Below are 21,816 nucleotides of genomic sequence, written 5' to 3' on the forward strand. Positions count from 1 at the left end.
AACTGGACATAGAACTGCCATATGACCCAGCAATCCCACTCCTGGGCATACACACCGAGGAAACCAGATCTAAAAGAGACACGTGTACCCCAATGTTCATTGCAGCACTGTTTATAATAGCCAGGACATGGAAGCAACCTAGATGCCCATCAGCAGATGAATGGATAAGAAAGCTGTGGTATATATACACCATGGAATATTACTCAGCCGTTAAAAAGAATTCATTTGAATCAGTTCTAATGAGATGGATGAAACTGAAGCCCATTATACAGAGTGAAGTAAGCCAGAAAGATAAACACCAATACAGTATACTAACGCATATATATGGAATTTAGAAAGATGGTAACGATAACCTTATATGCAAGACAGAAAAAGAGACACAGATGTATAGAACAGACTTTTGGACTCTATGGGAGAAGGCGAGGGTGGGACGATCTGAGAGAACAGCATCGAAACATGTATATTATCAAATGTGAAACAGATCACCAGTCCAGGTTGGATGCATGAGACAAGTGCTTGGGGCTGGTGCACTGGGATGATCCAGAGGGATGGGATGGGGAGGGAGATAGGAGGGGGGTTCAGGGTTGGGAACACATGTAAATCCATGGCTGATTCATGTCAATGTATGGCAAAAACCACTACAGTATTGTAAAGTAATTAGCCTCCAACTAATAAAAATAAATGGGGAAAAAAAAAGGCATTGTCGATAGCCATTGCTCAATTAAAAAAAAAAAAGAAGCATGCATGTCTGCATGCTCAGTCATTTCAGTCACATCCAACTCTTTTGCGACCCCATGGACTGTAGCCCACCGGACTTCTCTGTCAATGGGATTCTCCAGGCAAGAATACTGGAGTGTGTCACCATCCCCTTCTCCAGGGGATCTTTCTGACTCAGGGATAGAACCCCCATCTCTTAGATCAGCAAGAGGGTTCTTTACTACCAGAACCACTGGGAAGCCCATAAGAAGCATACCCTCATCTATTGAATACATTCAAGGTTCCTGTTTGATTCTATCATTCACTCTGGAGCCTTTAGGAAAATCCACTGGCCTTGGACAATGAGTCACGGGACATCTTTCTGAAGGAGCTTTGTCTCCTGTTTGTCCTGCCACAGGATAAGGGAGGGAGAAAAAAAGGGGAGGAGAGAAGGAAGAAAGAAAACCGTAACCTGTTTGATAATGAAGATCACAGCATTCAAGATCTGAGCTAAAAGGCATAGATGAAAGTTTAAGACATATTTTCTGAAATATTCTATACATCACATGCATTGAATTGGTACCGCAATCTCCTAGGCACTGTCAGCAAAAAGGTGGAAGGGGAAGCATTGAAACGAGACTAAATGTTTTTCTCCTTGAGGCCTATTTCTACACTGAGAATGCCCTTGGATAAAGCTGCCTTTAGGAGACCGCAAAATCAAACAACTGGGAAGTGCCTCAGGGGAGCATTTGGTCCTATTCATTGGATGAGCAAAGATTCAGAGAGCTGAAATGATATAGCCAAGTTCTCAGAGCTAGTGAGTGTTAGTCACTGACTCTGTGACCCCAGAGACTGTAGCTCACCAGGCTCCCCCGTCTAGGAAATCCTCCAGGCAAGAATACTGGAGTGGGTTGCCCTCCCATTCTCCAGGAGATCTTCCCGACCCAAGGATCAAACCCAAGTCTCCTGTACTGCAGGCAGATTTTTAACTATTAACCACCAGGGAGGCCCGGGGTAAGAGCTAACCAGAGGCTCCCCAGCTCCCAGGCTGACTTACTTTGCACAGAATCTCTAGACCAGGATCACTGATTTGTAAAAAAAAAAGAAAAGAAAAAGAAAGAAATCTTGAGCAGCAAAAGGAACATCAGGAGACCACTTGGTAAAAATGGGCAAGCAGAGTGACTGCTTAGACTAGGAAAAGAAACATAGTTGCCAGAATCACCAGATGGAAAGAGAAGCTATTAAAACTCAATTTTACTATTCTATTGATTCTAGCAAGAATATAGCAGCAGGATAGGTTTGCCCAGAGATGCTCAAGCTACGGAATTACTAGAAGAAAGTAGCCCATAACGTAAATGCTCATTTTGCACAAACTCAAAAGAGCACTGATTTTCACTGCAATCTGTTAAGGAAACAAAGAGATTACATTTTAGCATTAGCTGCCATCAGCTACAAGTACTGATATTCTGGAAAGGATGTAAATGATTGATACAGCAAAGCCCCAGATTGGAATGCGTCCTGGGAGCTTAATGCATTCTGTGACTTGGTTATTGTTAGGTAGTTAGAATAGGGAAAAGGAGTCCAGAATGGCGGTGGCTAAAAGACCTGGAAGGGAAAAGCCCGTGAATACAGAATAAAGGAAGGTCCGAGGACTGGAGTGAGAACCTCAGGTAAAACAAACAGCACTCAAACACCTGGCTGGTCCAATTTACATAGGACAGGCCCAGGGAGAGAGAAACATATAAAAAGAGGAGCCAAAGCTCTCTTCTCTCTCTCTACCGCGCGATGGGGCACTCTTCTCTTCCCGTCTTTGGATCGACATGCCCTCACGCCTCGAAGATGGATTTTCCTGCTATTATCTAAATAAAATAGAGCTGTAACACTGATTTATTTAAGAGCTATAACACTGTCCATTCGAGACCTGAGAGGTATAACACGGTCTGTCCAAGACCCGTGCCCTGTGACACGCTGAGGGGGGCTTTAATGTCCGTCACTCCAAATCTTTGTTGTGACAAGACAAAAACCGAGGAGCATACACTCGCCTGACAGTTATGACTTCAAGGAAGTTGTCCGCATGTTCTAAGCAAATGGTTCACAGGGCAACACATTCAGGATTTATCAGGGTTAGGTTGCTAGGTGTAAATTGTGTCAGTCAGTCAGTTCAGCCGCTCAGTCATGTCCGACTCTGCAACTCCATGGACTGTAGCACACCAGGTCTCCCTGTCCATCACCGACTCCCGGAGTTTACTTAAACGCATGTCCATTGAGTCGGTGATGCCATGCAACCATCTCATCCTCTGTCGTCCCCTTCTCCTCTCGCCTTCCATCTTTCCCAGCATCAGGGTCGTTTCAAATGAGTCAGTTCTTCACAGTTAGTAAATTGTGTAGATGTTTGCAAATGCTGATATGTGTATGAGTTCTTCGAGGACAAGATGGAGATTAAAAAGAATGGGTACACTGACCAATGGATGCAGGCAGATCTTAAATTTGAAATTAATACAATAGTCCTAGATGTCGCAGTCCCAAACAATGAGATTTGGTTGAAGTTTATCAACAGCATTGCTAAGCTGCCATATTTCTGAGCCATGGATCAAAATCTATGCTTTTTTTGTTTGCTTGTTTATGTTCATTTTTGAGTGAAGAAATAGGTCTTCACATGAAACTGTTTTGTACTGTGAAATGGAATACCTCATGCCATATCGATAAACAAGCATGTCACACCTATCTGTGATTCTGACCCTCCATGTGTAAGCCGGTGAATCCTAAGGGAATTCAAGAAGAACCTGCTGGCAAGCTACAGTCTCTACAGACACTCTCAACAGACAGGTGGGGGTGGGGGTGGGGGTGGGGGTGTAAAAACACAGGATGCTGGCCCCAAATAGCTGAGATGCATATAAAAGAAGTGATTTCAATAAACCCAGAGGCTTGCATTTCCCCATACACAGAAGAGGGCTAAATGCTTTGAGATATCTGGTTTTCCTTAATTAACAGTAATCTTTTGATATTCAGACTGTCTGCCCCTTGCTGCAAACTTCTATATAACCTGACTTCTTCCCCCATCTCCTCAGAGCAATTTCTCAGGGCTACCTGAGTGGCTGCCTCCTGGGCTTGAAGTTCTAAGAATTCCTGCTGAATAAAACAGAACTCTTAACTTTCTTCTTGGGCTTCCCTGGGGGCTCAGTGGTAAAGAATCCTTCTGCCAATGCAGGAGACACAGGTTCAATCCCTGGTCCGGGAAGATCCCACATGACGCAGAGAAGCTAAGCCCATGTGCTGCCAACTATGGCAACTGTGCCCTAGAGCCAGGGACCCACAACTACTGAGCCCACATGCATAACTACTGAAGCCTGCACTCCGCAACGAGAAAAGACACTGCAATGAGAAGACTGCATAGCGCAACAGAGAGTAGTCCTTACTCAACACAACTAGAGGAGAGCCCACGGACACCAACGAAGACCCTGCACAACTAAAAAATAAATGAAATTAAATAAAAAGAGCCTGTGGCTAAAAAAAGAAGAAATAGGTCTTCTTGACATGGTTACAAAATTTTAAAAAATGGGCAATTCAGAAAAACTCCCTGAAGAGCATCTTCCTATCCGCAGCGTGCTGGTTACTTAAATAAGTGAATAGGTTTCAGGTGGTCCTAGCATTGCTGTTATTGGAGTCACACCACCAAGCAAGACCCTGGAGACCAAGCTTCTCCACACCCTTGGCAGAAGTCCATTCACAGTGACTGCTGACAGTGTGTGTTTGTGAAGACTGAGCAAGGGACCAGAGACAGCCAGCTGGAATATTCTGAAAGTAAACGCTTTCTTCAAAAGACATCAAATACTAGCAAAATATATCAACCCGGCTACCACCGTGAGCCCCCAAATATTCGTTCACTCTTTGGTGTCTCATTTTCATAATCAAAGCCTTAACACCATGTTGAAAAGAGAATTTGCTGGGTAGGATTATAACAATAAGGAAAATTTTAACAGGAGCATAAAACCTTAAAACTCCTATAAATCTGCTGGATACTGAGGTCAGGACAAAAGAGAGAAAGGAATGAGGAGAATTTGCCAGATACTCGATGCAGAGACGAAACACATCCAGGAAAAGTCTAGGGCGTACTTCATTCTCTTGTGAAAAATATCCAATAGAGGGCTCAAAGAAGATTCTAAACAGAACTCATTTGACAATTTTTGCAGTAGGCAAAATACCTTCAATTAATTAGAAAGGCAAAACCATGTGTGCACATATACAAACTGCAGATGTGCAGAAATAAATACCATCTTGGGCTGGCCCATATCCAGGTAAACATGGGCCCTGAAGACCTCCCTAATTTCAGTGGACTGAAGTCTGGAAAAGTGATTAACTATCTAAATGCAAGTGTAACTGCTCCATGCCCCCAGAGAATGCGAGGAGAGAAAGGAAGGCTCTTATATCCTAATTAAAAGTCCAAGCTTTTGCCCCATGGAATGCAAGACTGCTTTGGACACAGGAAACTGTTCTTTATCCAGCTACACTCATAAAGCTGTCAATAAGTTGAGAAAGTGGCCTTGATGGTGTGAAAAAAAAAGAAAGAAAGAAAAAAAACTTCTTTTAAAGCACTGGCTGTAATAAAATTCTTTTCTGTTCAATGAAGTCCAGCAAATCATCTAGGATCATATAAATAGCAAATTTAACAGCAAATTAGCAAGGCTTATAAAATATATGACCACTTAGGCAGCAAGGAAAGCCAAAAATCAAGGTTGGAGAATTACTAAATTATGGTTAAAAGATATCTTTCTTTCTTTTGATGCCTTTCATTGGAAGTCTTTAAAAATCTATTTTGAGAGACCAAACTGCTTTTCAAAGGGGACATTATTAAACTAGCTGTGTTTGACAGGGTCAGGACCTCTCACCCTTGATAACCACCCAAAAAGAAGTGATGACCTGCACGGCGCGAGGGATCTGTGCAGAGCATCCAAGCCTGCCCGGGTCCAGTGTACCATCTTCTGGTTATCTGGTAATGGATTTTAGACTTTTGCACAAAGTCATTGCGGTTATGAAGAAAACATGGCCCTGTCTCTACATTTTCTAATACCTTCAGAAAAATAAAATAGCTACTTCCCTTTATGAAACTGGCAACCATTTAAAGAGTTTCTGACAAAACGAGGAGTCAGACTCTAAAGAAGTCATTAAAACAATTCATACATTAATACCTGGAGATCTAGCTTAAATTCTCAATTTTCATCCCCCCCCCCCCGTTAAAGAGATTCTCATTAGTTATGCCCTAGAACACACGTAGGGTCATTATTAAACTGGCCCCTTTCTAATGTTTCATGGAAGGTGATGGAGACTCTTTATTTATGAGGACCAAATTCTCAGAGCTGGTAACTTTGCAATAAAAAGTTCTTTTCACCAAATCTTGGCACACACAATCTCTTCTTGGCTCTGAAACATTTTTAGAAAAATTTAAAAAGGGAAAAATTCAACACTTTTGAAGTTTCCATCTTTATTAAGAATTGGAATAGTTGATGTGTTGAAGGTAAGTTCTCAGCTGGTTATTCTAAGGTATTGCTATGATTCCCAAACTTTTAGTGACTTAACATAATGATTAAATTTAACACATATACTGAAAACTTGTCGTTGTTTAATGACTAAGTTGTGTATGACCCTTTGCAACCCCATGGACTGTGTCCCGCCAGGCTCCTCTGTCCACGGGATTCTCCAGGAAAGAATACTGGAGTGAGTTGCCATTCCCTTCTCCAGGGAATCGTCCTGATTCAGGGATCGAACTCATGTCTCCAGCATTAACAGGTAGATTCTTTATCGCTGAGCCACCAGGGAAGCCCTGAGAACTTCTTAAGAGCCCCCAAATTATGCTAAGTGTTACGGATATAAAAGCTCCCTAGGAGATCCATTCTTGGTTGAGGGGAACATAGAAACAGAAAAAAGTTGAATAACAAGGAAATAAGCATGTGATTAGCCACCAAAATGAAGATGGGAAGAGTAGAGCCAATGACCAAGTTAGAAGAAACAGACCAAACAGACCATACTGCAAATTCAGAGCATATCACAGTTCAGGCTGCTATAATAAAAATGCCCCAGACCGGGTAAACTTCTTTCTCACAGTTCTGGAGGCTGAAAGGTCAAGGAACCAGCAGATTGAGTGTTTAGTGGGAACCCATTTCCTGGTTCACAGACAGCTGTCTTCTCGCTGTGTCCTTGTGTGGCAGAAGGGGTGGGGGAGGTCCCTGGGGTCCCTTTTCCAAGGGCACTCATCCCATTCATTAGGACTCCACACTTATGACTTCATCTCCAAACGCCCAACCTCCAAATGCCATCACTTTGGGGGGTTAGGATCTCCACTTATGGATTGGGGAGGGATAAAAACATTCAGTCGATAACAGGTGGTTTCCAAAATCATGCTTTGCTGCTGTTCAGTCACTAAGTTGTATCTGCGTCTTTGCCACCTCGTGGACGGCAGCATGCCAGGCTCCTCTGCCATTCACTATCTCCCAGAGTTTACTCAGAGTCATGTCCATTGAGTCAATGACACTATCTATCTCAACTTCTGCCACCCCCTTCTCCTCCTGCCCTCAATTTTTCTCAACGAGTCAGCTCTTTGCATCGGGTGGCCAAAGTATTGGAGCTTCAGCATCAGTCCTTCCAATGAGTATTCAAGGTTGATTTCCTTTAGGATTGACTGGTTTGATCTCCTCACAGTCCAAGGGACTCTCAAAAGTCTTCTTCAGCACCACAATTTGAAAGCATCAATTCTTCATCAGTTCTTCAAAATCATGCTTAGGTCTGATAACTCATTGAAAGCTGTTACACTCACAGTTATGATTAATTACAGGGAAAGTACACAGATTAAAATCAGCCAAGGGAAGGAACACCAAGGGCAGAGTCCAGGAAATTTCCAAATGCAAAGCTTCCAGTTATCCTGTCCCTATTCACTTCTGGATGGAGTCAAATCCTCCCAGTTGCTGTGTGTGATAATATGCCGGGTGTACAACCAACCTAGCATGCTAACCTCAGCCTTTGGTGTCCAGAGTTTCTACCGTGACTCAATCCCATGCCACCTACACGACTGACCTTTACTACCCAGTTTCTCCCTGAGGTGGGGGCACTCCCTTTGGTCTCCAGCCCCTCCAGGGGCCAGAACTGATGCCACATAAGGCCTCAACATGAATCACATTAATAAGACTGTCCAGTGGCCAGAGCCCCCAGGCAAACAAAGATACTTCCATGAGGCAGGATATTCCAGATGCCCAAAGATCACTTTCCAATAGTTGAGGGCAAAGGCCAGACACCCCTTTGGATAAGGTTATTTCGTCCTTAACCACAAAGGTACAGAAACTCAACTATGGAAAGATCAGGGTGGACTGGAGTGATTAGAAAGGATATAGAAATTCCGTTCAGTACTTTAAACATTAAAGTGAATTACATGTTAGTAAAAAATGGAAAAAATTTAGAATCATTGAGCAAGAAAGCAGGAAAACAGCCAGTAAAAGAGTATTTTTAGAAGATTAAAGTGATCATGAAGTCCGCTTTTCCGTCTCTCTCTTTCCACTCTCTTCCTAGGAAATCAGGTGTAGCCTCTCAGTCTCTTGTTAAACAAGTTCGCAGGGCTCTAACTGACATGTCTAGACTTGAACTCCACCTAGAGCTGATCTAAAACTTCCACTGGGATGTCGAATGGACATCTCAAGAGAACTTGTCCTATGTATCTCTCATCTCAATATGGTGCCATGAGTGATTCACCTGCTCAAGCAAAGATACCAAGCCATCCTTAATTCCTCTTCCTCTCTCAACCAACATCTATCTAATCCAGAAGCAGTGACACCCCCAATTCAAATTTTATCTTAAATTCAACCATAATAAGCCATAATAATGTGGCAATTCCACTGCCACAATCCAAGCCAAGTCATCATCATCTCTCATTTAGAGAGATGCTCAGGAGGTGCCTTCTTTCCCTTCACAACCCATTTATCCTCTGCACAGCCTGAGTGATCTCTATAGAGTATAAATCATATCATGTTACACCTGTACTTAAAGCCCTTCAGTGGAAGCTCCCAACTCCTTTAAAATAATATACAAACTGCCACTATCATCCTCAAAACTTTGAAAGGCTTGACCACCTTAGATTTCACCGTGCATGGTTCTTTGCTGTCTACCAGTCACACTGGCCATTCCTTGAACACAATGAGCTTCTTATAGTTGGGTATCTACAGGCTATCTTCTCTCTCTTTGGAACACTTTTCTCTCGAATCTTCTGTTGGCTGGTATCTTCTTATCATTTGGGTCTCAGGTCAATGATAAACTCCACCAAGAGGTCTTCCTTGGCCATCTAATCTGAGTGGCAGCCACTTTCAATCACTATCAGAGCACCCTGTTTTAATTCCATCATAGCAAGCATCACTTTATTGACTCATTTGTGAATTTTGTTTGTTTACATGTCTATTGCTTTTCTCTCTTACTAGGATATAAGCAAGTAAAAAGTTGTCCATTTTGCTTACTTCTCTGTGTCCAATTTCTACTACAGAGATGGACACATAGTATCCGTGTTCTCATCAGATCCTTACTGAATGAACAGGATACGGTATTTAAGATTTATCATAGGCATTCAAAATAGTTAAGAAGGAAAAGCCTGTTTTTTTTACACTCCCTCCTTCTTTGAATTCTTAGTTTGGTGTATGATTCCTCCTCTTTAACAGTAAATTTTAATTACTTTTACCCTCCACCTTATTATGACTGGCTCCTTCAAAGAAGCTAAGGCATCCATTTACTCTAAAATGTAAATGACTGATAAAGTTAAATGTGTTAAGGCCTTTGAAGTTGGAACAAAGTATGAAATCAGTGATTTTCAGACCATGACATTCCCAGACCATGTAAGGTGAAGTTCTCAGTCCCTCAATTCATCCAGTTTTTTTTTTTTTTAGTATTTTTTCATGCTGAGCTTGCCAGAATACCTAGTTGCCTCATATCTTTTCAAGTTAATGTTGATTACAGAAGTGATTTTACAGACAAGTATCAATGGAATAGACCCTCGATGATACACTTTGTAGCCAACTCAGGTGGGGAGTCTGGGATCTTCCTCTGTATCCTTAAAACTGTGTCTACCTGAGTACACACAGCCCTAGTCAGGGGACTAGGAAAAACAGAAGCACAAAGTATGTTAATACCACTTTTGGAGGCCTAGTGAGATTCTAGACTAAACTTTAGGAAGTAGTGGGAGTCAAAGGAAGGGGATATTTTAAACAAACAACTGCAAAGGGCAACTGCTTGGAAACAAAGGACAACAAATAGAATAATCAGATGTGAGGCCAAGACACTGAGCCTTGTTGCAAAATGAACAGTAGAAAGTTTTGATGAATGTAGAAACATTGAGATGCATAGATAATCTTGTTAGGGAAAAATGTATCAAGATGGAAGTCTGGCAGAACCACCGGCCATAAATGTCAAACAAGCAGTCAGGAAACATAAGAGTGGAGTTACATGAAGCTTGAGGCTAGAGATCAGACACTGGGAAACCCCCGGCCACACCTGCACATGGAAAGCCCCCAAGTGATGTACTTGAGAAATTTCTAGGTCCTGAAACAGGCACAACCAGAAATATCATAACTTGTGCTACAGACACAGAAAATTGTAGTCCCATAAATATGAATCACCAAGTATTTAATGACCTGAGACCCAGACATGAGGCTTGGGTGACATCATGTTCCGAGCGGCAAAATCACCATGGTAACAAACTATTTCTAGGTCCTGATGTGGCTATTCCAACAGGGTAGATGATAAAAATCTGGGAGTCCCTTTGTTCAACTCTCTTCAGATCCACTAGCTTCAAGTGGGCAGCCAACTGTCACAACTACCCTGGGTGCATACATGCCCATGAAGCACAGCAGGAGCACTGAAGGCTCCTGCTCACTAAGACACAGTCTTTCTCTAGGCTGGTTTCCTATCATTTTTGATTCTTAGTAAAGCTGATGCATAGACATAGAAAGTATTTCAGTCTCTCATTTCTAAAATACTTAAAACCCAGTGTTTGTGTTCCAGGATTCAAGCCTAAGACACTAAAATTTTATATTAAAAGTAATAAAACACTTTTATATGAAAAGTAAAAAAAAAAAAAAACACACATAAAATCTTCAGAAAAGAGAGAGAAACAATAAACCTACACCCTCAACTTTCTCAAATGGGATTATATTAGAAGGCATGGGCTCCTGCCAGCCAATGAGGTAAAACTGACCCCATTCAAATGGAACCCTAGCTATTTCTGATCTTTTGCTGTCAGGGATTTCAAAACACTGCATTTAGGTTTCTTCACTTTGGCTTTCTTTCTAACTTCACTGCTTATTCTAGGCTGATGACCACCCTAGGAGAATGACCCTCTGATGAGCCAATGACCTGTCCGAGACCATGGAGGAGGCCCCACTGTCTCCTTGAGTCCAAACTTGAGTTTCAGTTGCCTAGACCACCCACCAGTGGAGCTGGAAGTCAGAGTTCATGATCCTGGAGAGAGCTGCCCAGAAACTGCTTCCTGGGAGTGGTTGACTGACACATCCCTCCCTCGGCTTCTGGCAAAGAGTGAAAGATGGAGGTCTCACTAAGTTACCATCCTTGTGCCTAGAGTAGGAAGCTACTCCTAGTCGCAGACTAAAGGTCTTGTCCCAGGACTGAGCACATCTTTGAGTGACTATGGATTGATGAACACTACCCTCTGCCCTGAAAAGAGAACCCCACCCTAATCCCTGGAACCTGGGAAAGTCACCTCATTTGGCAAAAAAGACTCTTGAGAGTCCCTTGGACAGAAAGGAGATCAAACCAGTCAATCCTAAAAGAAATTGACCCTGAATATTCATTGGAAGTACTGATGCTGATGCTGAAGCTGAAGCTCTAGTACTTTGGCCACCTGATGTGAAGAGCTGACTCCCTGAAAGAGACCCTGATGCAGGAAACGATTGAAGGCAAAAGGAGGAGGAGGGCAACAGAGGATGAGATGGTTAGAAAGCATCACCAACTCAATGGACATTAATTTGAGCAAACTCTGGGAGATTGTGGAGGACAGTGGAGCCTGGCATGCTGTCATCCATGGGGTCGCGGAGAGTTGGACATGACTTAGCCACTGAACAACAACATGGAAGAAAATGGATTTTTCAGATGCTATTAAAGATCTTGATATGACCAGATTATCCTGGATTAAGAGGATTTAGGGGTGGGCCCTAAATACACTATAAAAGGGGAGCAGAAAGAGATTACAGCACAGAAGAGGGGAACACATGTGACAACAGAAGCAGAGATGGGAGAGATGTTTCCACAAACCAAGGAACAACCACCACCAACCACCAGCAGCCAGAAGAGATGATAAACAGATTATTCCTTAAAGTCCCCGAGGGAGGGTGGCCCTTCTGACACCTTGATTTCAGCCCAGAGATACTGATTTCAGACTTCTAGCTTCCAAATCAGTGAGAATATAAATGTCTGTTGTTTTAAGATACTAAGTTTGTGGTAATATGTTACTGCAGACAGTGTATTGAATATAGTGAATACAGGTAAAACAGTGATTGAAACAGAAACAAGATGTACCACTTCAAGAAAAATGCCTTCCCTACCCAAGCACCCAGCAGAACAGACACAAAATTATCCAATACCTGTATGTTATTCAAGGGCAAGGCTATTCAATTCCAGCTATGAAAAGAAATACATGTGTAAGTACCCAATGCTTAATGTACATTATAAGGATTTTTTCCCAAATTTTTGCAAATAGAACATAAATATAATCTTATAAAGATATTTGGTATTTAAGATTTTGACTTTAATATAAACTACCTAAAATAGCCAGTAGTGGTGCAAACTTGAAAAAAGTACTACTTTTCCCCCTATTTTTATGATATGTGTATTGAGAACTACAGAAAAGCTCTAAAAAAAATAAAAATTGACACCATAGGTGATTTCTTTGCCTTGAAATACACAATTAATTAATTTTTTCTCCACTCTTTGCTCCTCCACTCTTTGCATGTATAAATATTTTTATTGCACAATAAGGATTGTAAGATCTTCTACAATCTTTTAGTTTAGGGATTAATAATGTGACATTTTGTGATTATTTTCCTTTCTCCTTAAATTCTCATCTAAAGCATGTTTTCATAACCACATAGAGTTTTTCATCTTTGGATCTTACCATGAGGATTTTAATTTTTACATAATCCCTCCATTGGTCTATTTACATATCTATTTACCTTTGAAAATATGCTTAGAAGTCCATTACACTCTCTTTTAGTATTTTATGGTGTCTGGTCTGTTAGAGTGTTAATCCACCTGGAATTTACTTTAATATATGATTTGGCAGCATGATCTAATCTTCCCTCCCCCAAATGGCTCAGTAGTTATGAGTCAACAAGTTGTGAGATGACTTTTTAATGAAGGACGCTTTCTCCACTAGTTTGACACATACTAACTTCTGATTTATGTTTCCAGGCTTACTCCTGAAAGTGAGTTAGTCGCTCAGTCATGTCCAGCTCTTTGTGACCCTATGGACTGTAGCCTGCCAGGCTCCTCTGCCCATGGAATTCTCCAGGCAATAATACTGGAGTGGGTTGCCACTCCTTTCTCCAGGGGACCTGCCCTCCCCAGAGATCGAACCCAGGTCTCCCGCATCATGAGCAGATTCTTTACCGTCTGAGCTGCCAGGGAGGCTTACTCCTGATATTGTATTCTGCTCCACTGGCCGTTTTGTGTGTTCCTCATTATAAAAAATTACAAAACAAAAACAAAAAAAAAATTACAGAAACTTTATATGATGGAACAACTCCCTCCTCATAACTGTTATTTTTCAAAACCATCCCAGTTCTTCTTAGGCATTCAATTTGGTCAAATTCAACATTTTAAATGATAACATTTTAATGAAAAACTACTTTTTAATTGCAGAGGTTCACTTGGAGATGACAAAGCATATTTACAGATCCTGTTATCTAAGTATAAGTTTTCTAACCAATTATGAAGGATCTCTTTTCTTCTTCATCCTCAAACATTTTCCCCCAGCAATAAGCTCCTCTCTCCAGCATAAGTAATTGACCCCTTCCTGGATTATTTTAATCAGCAAATAAACACAATTTACTTTCTATCTTCCTTGGGGAAAAAAAAAATTATCCCAAACTCCACACTCTCATATCTCTCTTTCCTTGCACGTTAAAACCTTTGGGAGTAGAGTCTCAGATGTAGAAAACAAACTTTGGCTACCTGGGGATGGAGGGAGGGATAAATTGGGAGATTGGGACTGACATATACGCACTACTATATATAAAACAGATACTTAACAAGGACCTCCTATATAGCCCAGAGAACTCTGCTCAGTACTCTGTAATGGCCTATATGGGAAAAGACGCTTTAAAAAGAGTAGATACATGTATACATATAACTGCTTCACTTTGCAGCACACCTGAACTAACTCAACATTGTAAATCAACTAGACTCCAATAATGGAGAAGGAAACAGCAACCCACTCCAGTATTCTTGCCTGGGAAACTCCATGGACAGAGGAGCCTGGCGGGCTACCGTCCCTGGGGTCGCAAAGGGTTGGACATGACTTAGCGACTAAACAACAAATACTCCACTAAAAATTGAGAAAAAAAAAAAAAAACAACCTTTGGTGAGAGCTGTCTGCAGTCTGCAATAGCTACCACTTATTCACCTCTCATTCACTGTTTAACATACTTAAAAGGAGATTTTTCTCCACGAAATCACTTTGTTAACACCAGAAATTAACACAACGTTGTAAATCGATTATACTTCAATTTAAAAAGAAAAAAAAAGTTTTAAAAAAGGTAAAAAACAAAAAAACTTTAAGATTCTTCTCACGACGGTCATCCACCATGATTTCTGAAAGGACATCAAAAACCTCCTCATTTCTGACCTCCCAGCAGTAGGCCCCTGGCTGCTAGGAAACGCTCTAGCTCCTGCTCCTGGAGTCCCACAGCAATGCTCCTCCTCCGGCCTCATCACTGGCCAAGCCCATGAACAATTCACGGGAAATAAACATAGAATCTGGGTAATAAAATAAAAGTCTTACCTTTCTTTCCCTCTGTGCGGAGTCTAGTCTCTCTGGCTCACAGCGGGCAGCTTGCAGCAGAGGCTCGGATCCGGGTCTTCAGTCCAGACTTCCTGGTGCGAAACAGGCTACACCTGCACCTTAGCTACGGGAGTGGGGCGTGTGCAGAAGCTCCGCCCACAAGGCTCCATCCAAGATGGCGGCCACGGGCCGTGTGCAGAGACACTGCCTGGCACTGAGATCTCGCCCCAGCTCACGAGAACCCAGTCGACTCTCCCAGCCTAAAGGCAGAAAGACCCTGGTGGAGAACCGACTCAGGAGGGTCAGTAACAAAATGCTGACACCCTAGATGGGACAGGCTGGCCTTATTCACCTGCACTCCTCCCTAGGTTCCAGGCCCACCCTGACTCCAGCGGGGAAGATAGCAGAGGTTTGGGGAGCTTCCTCTAATCCCAGAGGACACTGTGACTGAGTGGAATGCGGCTGCCTGGGGCCAAATCCAGAGCAGCTCTGCCCAGGAACCTGATGCTAGGGTGTGGAGCACACACGCCTTAGACCCCAGTCCCCCTTGAGGGGACCACATTGTGGCATATTTGGGGTTGGAGACTGAAATGACATGACTGCCACTGCCTCCGGCTGGCCTTCCCGTGGTGTCAGCCCCAGGGGCGGAGGGAACCAAGGGCAAGAGGGAGACAGGGCAGCCTCGCCTGCAGTATCGCTGGGAGTGTGGTAGTCTCTACCTTTCTATGCCACACCAGTGCGTTGTGTCCTCTTTGCTCACCTCCAGGGGTCAATGGTAGCATCCTCCATGGTCACTTCTGGTTTGGTGAAGGATGGGACAGCCCAAGAGCCGAGAGGCAAAACTGGGAAAAGGCCCAGGTAATGGGGACACCTGACAAAACGGAATAAGGACTCTTGATCTGAGTTCGGGAAATGACATGGGGATGCCCAGGGCAGAGGGTCCCAAGGTGGGTACAGACCTATGAGGTGGCCCCACCCAGGCAGTGCTGGTTTCTCAGAAGTGAGCTGGGGGTCCTGGGGGCCCTGGGAGCCCCTCAAAAGGCCAGGGAGCTGCTGGCAAGAACAGGAAACACTCATCGGCCAAGGTTCCTGGGCTCTTCTCCCAGAATCAAAACAGGAGGATCCCAGCTGCCCTGGTGATCAGGTGAGTACCACGGGGAACCCCCCACCCCACCCCATACCTTTAGCTTTCACCTGGCAAGGGGTCTGAAAACTTCTCCTTTTCGACCCAAAGGAGGAAAGAGAAGAACTCCCCCCCACCCCCATCTGATAGCAGTGCCACCCCCTAAGGGACCAAGCTGGTCAGGAACTACAGAGGCCAACCCTCTCTGGCCAGATGTTCTGACTGAGGAAGGACTAACTAGCTCAAGCTCCAACCATTACAAATAGAGGGACCCCAGTTACATCAGAGTTCACACCATTTGGACACCTCCTATTTGGATCTTTTGAGGAATCCATTAACTGTTTGCTGCTGGGTCCAAATGTCCCAAGCCAGAAATCTTCTCTGGGTCTAATCTTATGGCATTTGTGTGACGACAGGTCAGTCCAGCTGGCCCCCTTGGAAACAAATCTAACATAGAGCATCTAAGGGATGGGGCACCAAGGGTCCACTGAGCTGAAGGGTCGCCCATTAGGGTCCATCAGGAAGAAGCATCTTACCATTCTGTGTGGTACAGCCTGGGCCCCAGACAGGCTGGGAGATGGGAAGGTGGACCTGGCAGTGGGTAGCAAACTTGGGTGACCCACCTCAGCTTCATCCTCACGGAAAGCTGGAGAAGCCACTCCAGAAAGGAACCAATCCATTTGCAGCCTCACTCCTCCTAAAAATGGAAGACAGCCTAAGGGTGTCCTGGGAGTGTCCGGGTCCTGAGCATCTGGGTCTGTAACTATGGCCTAACAGCTGGGCCTCTAGGTGGCAAGTTGAAAGGAAAGGATAATGATCTTTTTGAATAGAATTCAGAATGCAAAGGGGCCTTTGGAGAATTGAAAAAGCCATTAAATCCGGCACTGACCTTCTCAGATGGAGCTAAACCCTTTGACCTTTACTTCGAGAGAGAATGGGATCATCATGACTGTCTTCATATGTGTTAATATATGATCTTTGTCTTTTTCTGACTTACTTCACTCTGTATAATAGGTTCCAGATTCATCCACCTCACTAGAACTGACTCAAATGCATTCCTTCTTATGGCTGAGTAATATTACATGCCACAGGCCTGGAAAAGATCAGTTTTCATTCCAATCCCAAAGAAAGGTAATGCCAAAGAATGCTCAAACTACCACACAATTGCACTCATCTCACACGCTAGTCAAGTAATGCTCAAAATTCTCCAAGCCAGGCTTCAACAATACATGAACCGTGAACTTCCAGATGTTCAAGCTGGATTTAGAAAAGGCAGAGGAACCAGAGATCAAATTGCCAACATCGTCTGGATCATTGAAAAAGCAAGAGAGCTCCAGAAAAACATCTATTTCTGCTTTATTGACTATACCAAAGCCTTTGACTGTGTGGATCACCACAAACTGTGGAAAATTCTGAAAGAGATGGGAATACCAGATGACCTGACCTGCCTCCTGAGAAATCTATATGCAGGTCAGGAAGCAACAGTTATGTCCAACTGGACATGGAACAACAGACTGGTTCCAAATAAGAAAAGGAGTAGATCAAGGCTGTATTGTCACCCTGCTTATCTAACTTATATGCAGACTAAATAGTGAGAAATGCTGGACTGGATGAAGCACAAGCCGGAATCAAGATTGCCAGGAGAAATATCAATAACCTCAGATATGCAGATGACACCACACGTATGGCAGAAAGTGAAGAAGAACTAAAGAGCCTCTTAATAAAAGTTAGAACTGAACGTGGAGCAACAGACTGGTTCCAAATAGGGAAAGGAGTACATCAAGGCTGTATGTTGTCACCCTGCTTATTCAACTTATATGCAGAGTATATCATGTGAAATGCCAGGCTGGATGAAGCACAAGCTGGAATCAAGATTGCTGGGAGAAATATCAATAACTTCAGATATGCACACACCCACACTTATGACAGAACTTAAGAGAACACACTTATGGCAGAAAGTGAAGAAAAACTAAAGAGCCTCTTGATGAAAGTGAAAGAGGAGAGTGAAAAAGTTGGCTTAAAACTTAACATTCAGAAAACTGAGATCATGGCATCTGGTCCCATCACTTCATGGCAAATGGATGGGGAAACAGTGGAAACAGTGTCAGACTTTATTTTTTTGAGCTCCAAAATCACTGCAGATGGTGACTGCAGCCATGAAATTAAAAGATGCTTGCTCCTTGGAAGAAAAGCTATGACCAACCTAGACAGCATATTAAAAAGCAGAGACATTACTTTGCCAACAAAGGTCCATCTAGTCAAAGCTATGGGTTTTCCAGTAGTCATGTGTGGATGTGAGAGTTGGACTATAGAGAAAGCTGAGTGCCAAAGAATTGATGCTTTTGAACTGTGGTGTTGGAGAAGACTCTTGAGAGTCCCTTGGACTGCAAGGAGATCCAACCAGTCCATCCTAAAGGAAATCAGTCCTGACTATTCCTTGGAAGGACAGATGCTGAAGCTGAAACTCCAGTACTTTGGCCACCTGATGTGAAGAACTGACTCATTAGAAAAGACCCTGATCCCGGGAAACATTGAAGGCAGGAGGAGAAGGGGATGACAGAGAGTTAGGTGGTTGGATGGCATCACCAATTCAATGGACATGAGTTTGAGTAAACTCTGTTAGTTGGTGATGGGCAGGGAGGGAGGCTTGGCATGCTGCAGTCCGTGAGGTCGTGAAGAGTTGGACACGATTGAGTGACTGAACTGATATGTATCACAACTTCCTTATCTATTTATCTGCTGATGGACATCTAGGTTGCCTCCATGACCCAGCTATTAGAAATAATACTGCATTGAACACTGGGGTACATGTGTCTTTTTTCAATTATGGTTTCCTTGGGGTATACCCCGTAGTGAGATTGCTGGGTTATATGATAGTTTTATTCCAGAGGTTTTTGTTGTTGTTGTTGTTGTTTTAAGAAATTTCCATTTTGTTCTCCACAGTGGCTATGTCAATTTGCATTCCCAACAGTGCAAGATGGTTCCCTTTTCTCTACATCCTCTCCAGCCTTAATTATTTGTAGATTTTTTTGATGATGGTCATTCTGACCGGTGTGAGATGATACCTCATTGTAGTTTTGATTTGCATTTCTCTAATAATGAGCGATGATGAGCATCTTTTCATGTATTAGGATTCAGTGGGGGAAGGGAAGAGTGGGGTGAAATGAGAGAGCAGCACAGAAACATACACATTACCGTATGTAAAATAGATCACCAGTGGGAATTTGCTGTATGATGCAGGGAACCCAAAGCTAGTGCGCTGTGACACCCTAGAGGGGTGGGATAGGGAAGGAGGTGGGAGGAGGGTTCAAGGAGCGGGGGACATATGTATACCTTTGGCTGGTTCATGTTGATGTATGGCAGAAGCCATCACAATATTTTAAAGTAATTATCCTCTACTTAAAACACACACACACACACAAAAGAGAGAAGGGGAATCGCCCTTGGGTGTTAGCTCAAAAAGTGAGGCCCCTTACTCAGGTGGTTGCTTATTTCCCTAAACAATCACATTGATTGATAAGGAATGGTGTCTGCCTACGGGCAGTAGCAGCTACTACAACCCCACTAAGGAGGCTGGAAAGTGAATGGTTTGCTCAGCTGATAACTATATGGACTCCACTCTGGGTCCAGGCTTTGGTAAGTTCTAAGGGAACAGGATGACTATCCCCAGAAAGTCAAGTTCAAGTTCAGACTTGAACCCAGTGGCTACCTTAAAAACGTGTGTGTGTGTGTGTGTTAGTCATTCAGCTGTTCCCAAATCTTTGCAACCCCATGGACTATAGCCCATCAGCAGCTCTGTCCATGGGATTCTCCAGGCAAAAATACTGGAGTGGATAGCCATTCCATTCTCCATGGGATCTTCCCAACCCAGGTATCAAACCTGAGTCTCCTGCACTACAGGCAGATTGTTTATCATCTGGAGCCACAAACTTGTCACATGCTAAATCCTGCTATCCACAGAAATGGATATATATACTAAGATATATATGTCAAAGAAACAGAAGATTTTATTCGAGTCATGTTTGAGGATTATAACCTGGGGAGAGCATCTCAGAATGCTGAAGAACATTAGAAATCCAGGCAGTTATAGAAGTTTTTTTGAGATGGAAGGTTGAGCATTAACTGATGTGTTATAGATAGTTTACATGATTCAGATCTGCAAGTACAAAGTGGTTGGTCATCGTAATCCCTTATAAGAACAGAAGGAGTGTTATCTTTTAAGTTGAGTTGTTGTTGTGATGAGAATGTTTCTCTTTATGGTTGAGCAGGTGTTTCTGCCAATGAGGGAGGTTTGGTCAATACCTAATGCAGACACAATACACAGTGGGGAGAGGAGAGGCCAAAGGGCAAAGAAAATTTCTTATATTTAAATTATTTTTGTCTTGCCATAAAATATGAATTTATTTCTCATATGCATGCCAAGTCACTTCAGTTGCGTCTGACTCTTTGCGACCCTATGGACTGAAGTCCACTAGGCGCCTCTGTCTGTGGGATTCTCCAGGCAAGAATACTGTAGTGGATAGACATTCCCTTCTCCAGAGGATCTTCCCAACTCAGGGATCAAACCTGTGTTTCTTGCGTTGGCAGACAGGTTCTTTACCACTTAGTGTCTGTGTGTGTGTATGTGTGTGTGTGTGTGTGTGTGTGTGTGTGTGTGTGTGTGTATACGGGTATATATACTGGTATATTTGTTGGCATTTTATTTAGAATATTTGATTTTGCATATGAATCAGTCTCTCTATTCCATTTTTTATCCTATATATGTTAGGCTCTATGATCAGAGATATGAATTTTTTTCATTTCTTTCTAAAGATTTGGCTTGCTTTGTAACATAAATAACTGTTTCACAAAAAATGAAGTACTGACCCCATAGACTATCTGTAGTTAACTCTTTTTTAAAGAGGATAGAGGTTTGGGTTTTTGTCATAAATATTTTTTCTTTACTGCATTTCTAAATTCAGCAATCCTGTTTGTTACTAGAAAAATTTCTGATCTCATGTCAGCTTTCATTCCCTAGTTTTTGTTCTGTTTCCATTTTTATAGGGTTATTAAAATCACAAAGATTAACTTTGATGTTTTCCCTTTCCAACAAAAGTCTAAGAGTCTGATTATTCTTTGAAATGTATTTAAGATGAAAAATATTTTCATATGCTTTTATCAAGATTACTTCATTTGCTCCTTATCATAAGCCAGATAGGGCAATTTATATAAGATAAAACTTAGAAATGCATGAAATATCACAGCTTGGACACGAATTAGTTTGATAAGAATTTAGGAAAATGAAAGAGGAAGTGAGTTTATAGACATGTGTAAAAATGGAAAGTTTAAAAAAGTAAATGATTAAGTCCAACATCTGGAATACTATGCAGTTCAATAAATGTTATTGAATGAATGGACAAAATTCCCTTAGCTGTTAAGTCAGTTGGATTTAGCAGTGGAAGATAATTAAGCCTCAGTCTGACCTCTTATTTGGGATTAGTATTCACATCATGAGCCTCTTGTGAAAAGCAGAAATTTGAAAACCCAGATAAATACACCCAGTAGAAAAAGAAATATTTCTTTAAGTCTTTTACAATTTTCTTTCTATTATTGGTCTTACTGTATATTTCCCTTTTCCATTTGTCTTCTGTTTTATTTCTATGACAAATCAGCCTTCATTTCTGGACAAATTGGACTTCACTGTTATCAATATTGTTTTTCCATATTTTCATTAACAAGCTTAAGGGCAGTGATGAGATGCGAAGTAACCTTCACCTTTGGACTGAAAAAATCAGGTTTGCAATAACCGCTCAATTTCAGGTTCATCCTCTCCTGCAGTCAACCTGGAGAGGTGATCATGGGTCTGCATTGGGGGCAGCCTGGAGGGTGGTCTGCGAGAGTGAGGTTGGGGTCATTGCAGGGGCAGGGTGATGGGTCAGGCTTTCCCTGCTGCACCTGGAGGATTTATAAATGGGGATAT

The sequence above is a fragment of the Cervus canadensis genome, chromosome 1 (genome assembly GCF_019320065.1).
Source record: "Cervus canadensis isolate Bull #8, Minnesota chromosome 1, ASM1932006v1, whole genome shotgun sequence".
Lineage (NCBI taxonomy): Eukaryota > Metazoa > Chordata > Mammalia > Artiodactyla > Cervidae > Cervus > Cervus canadensis.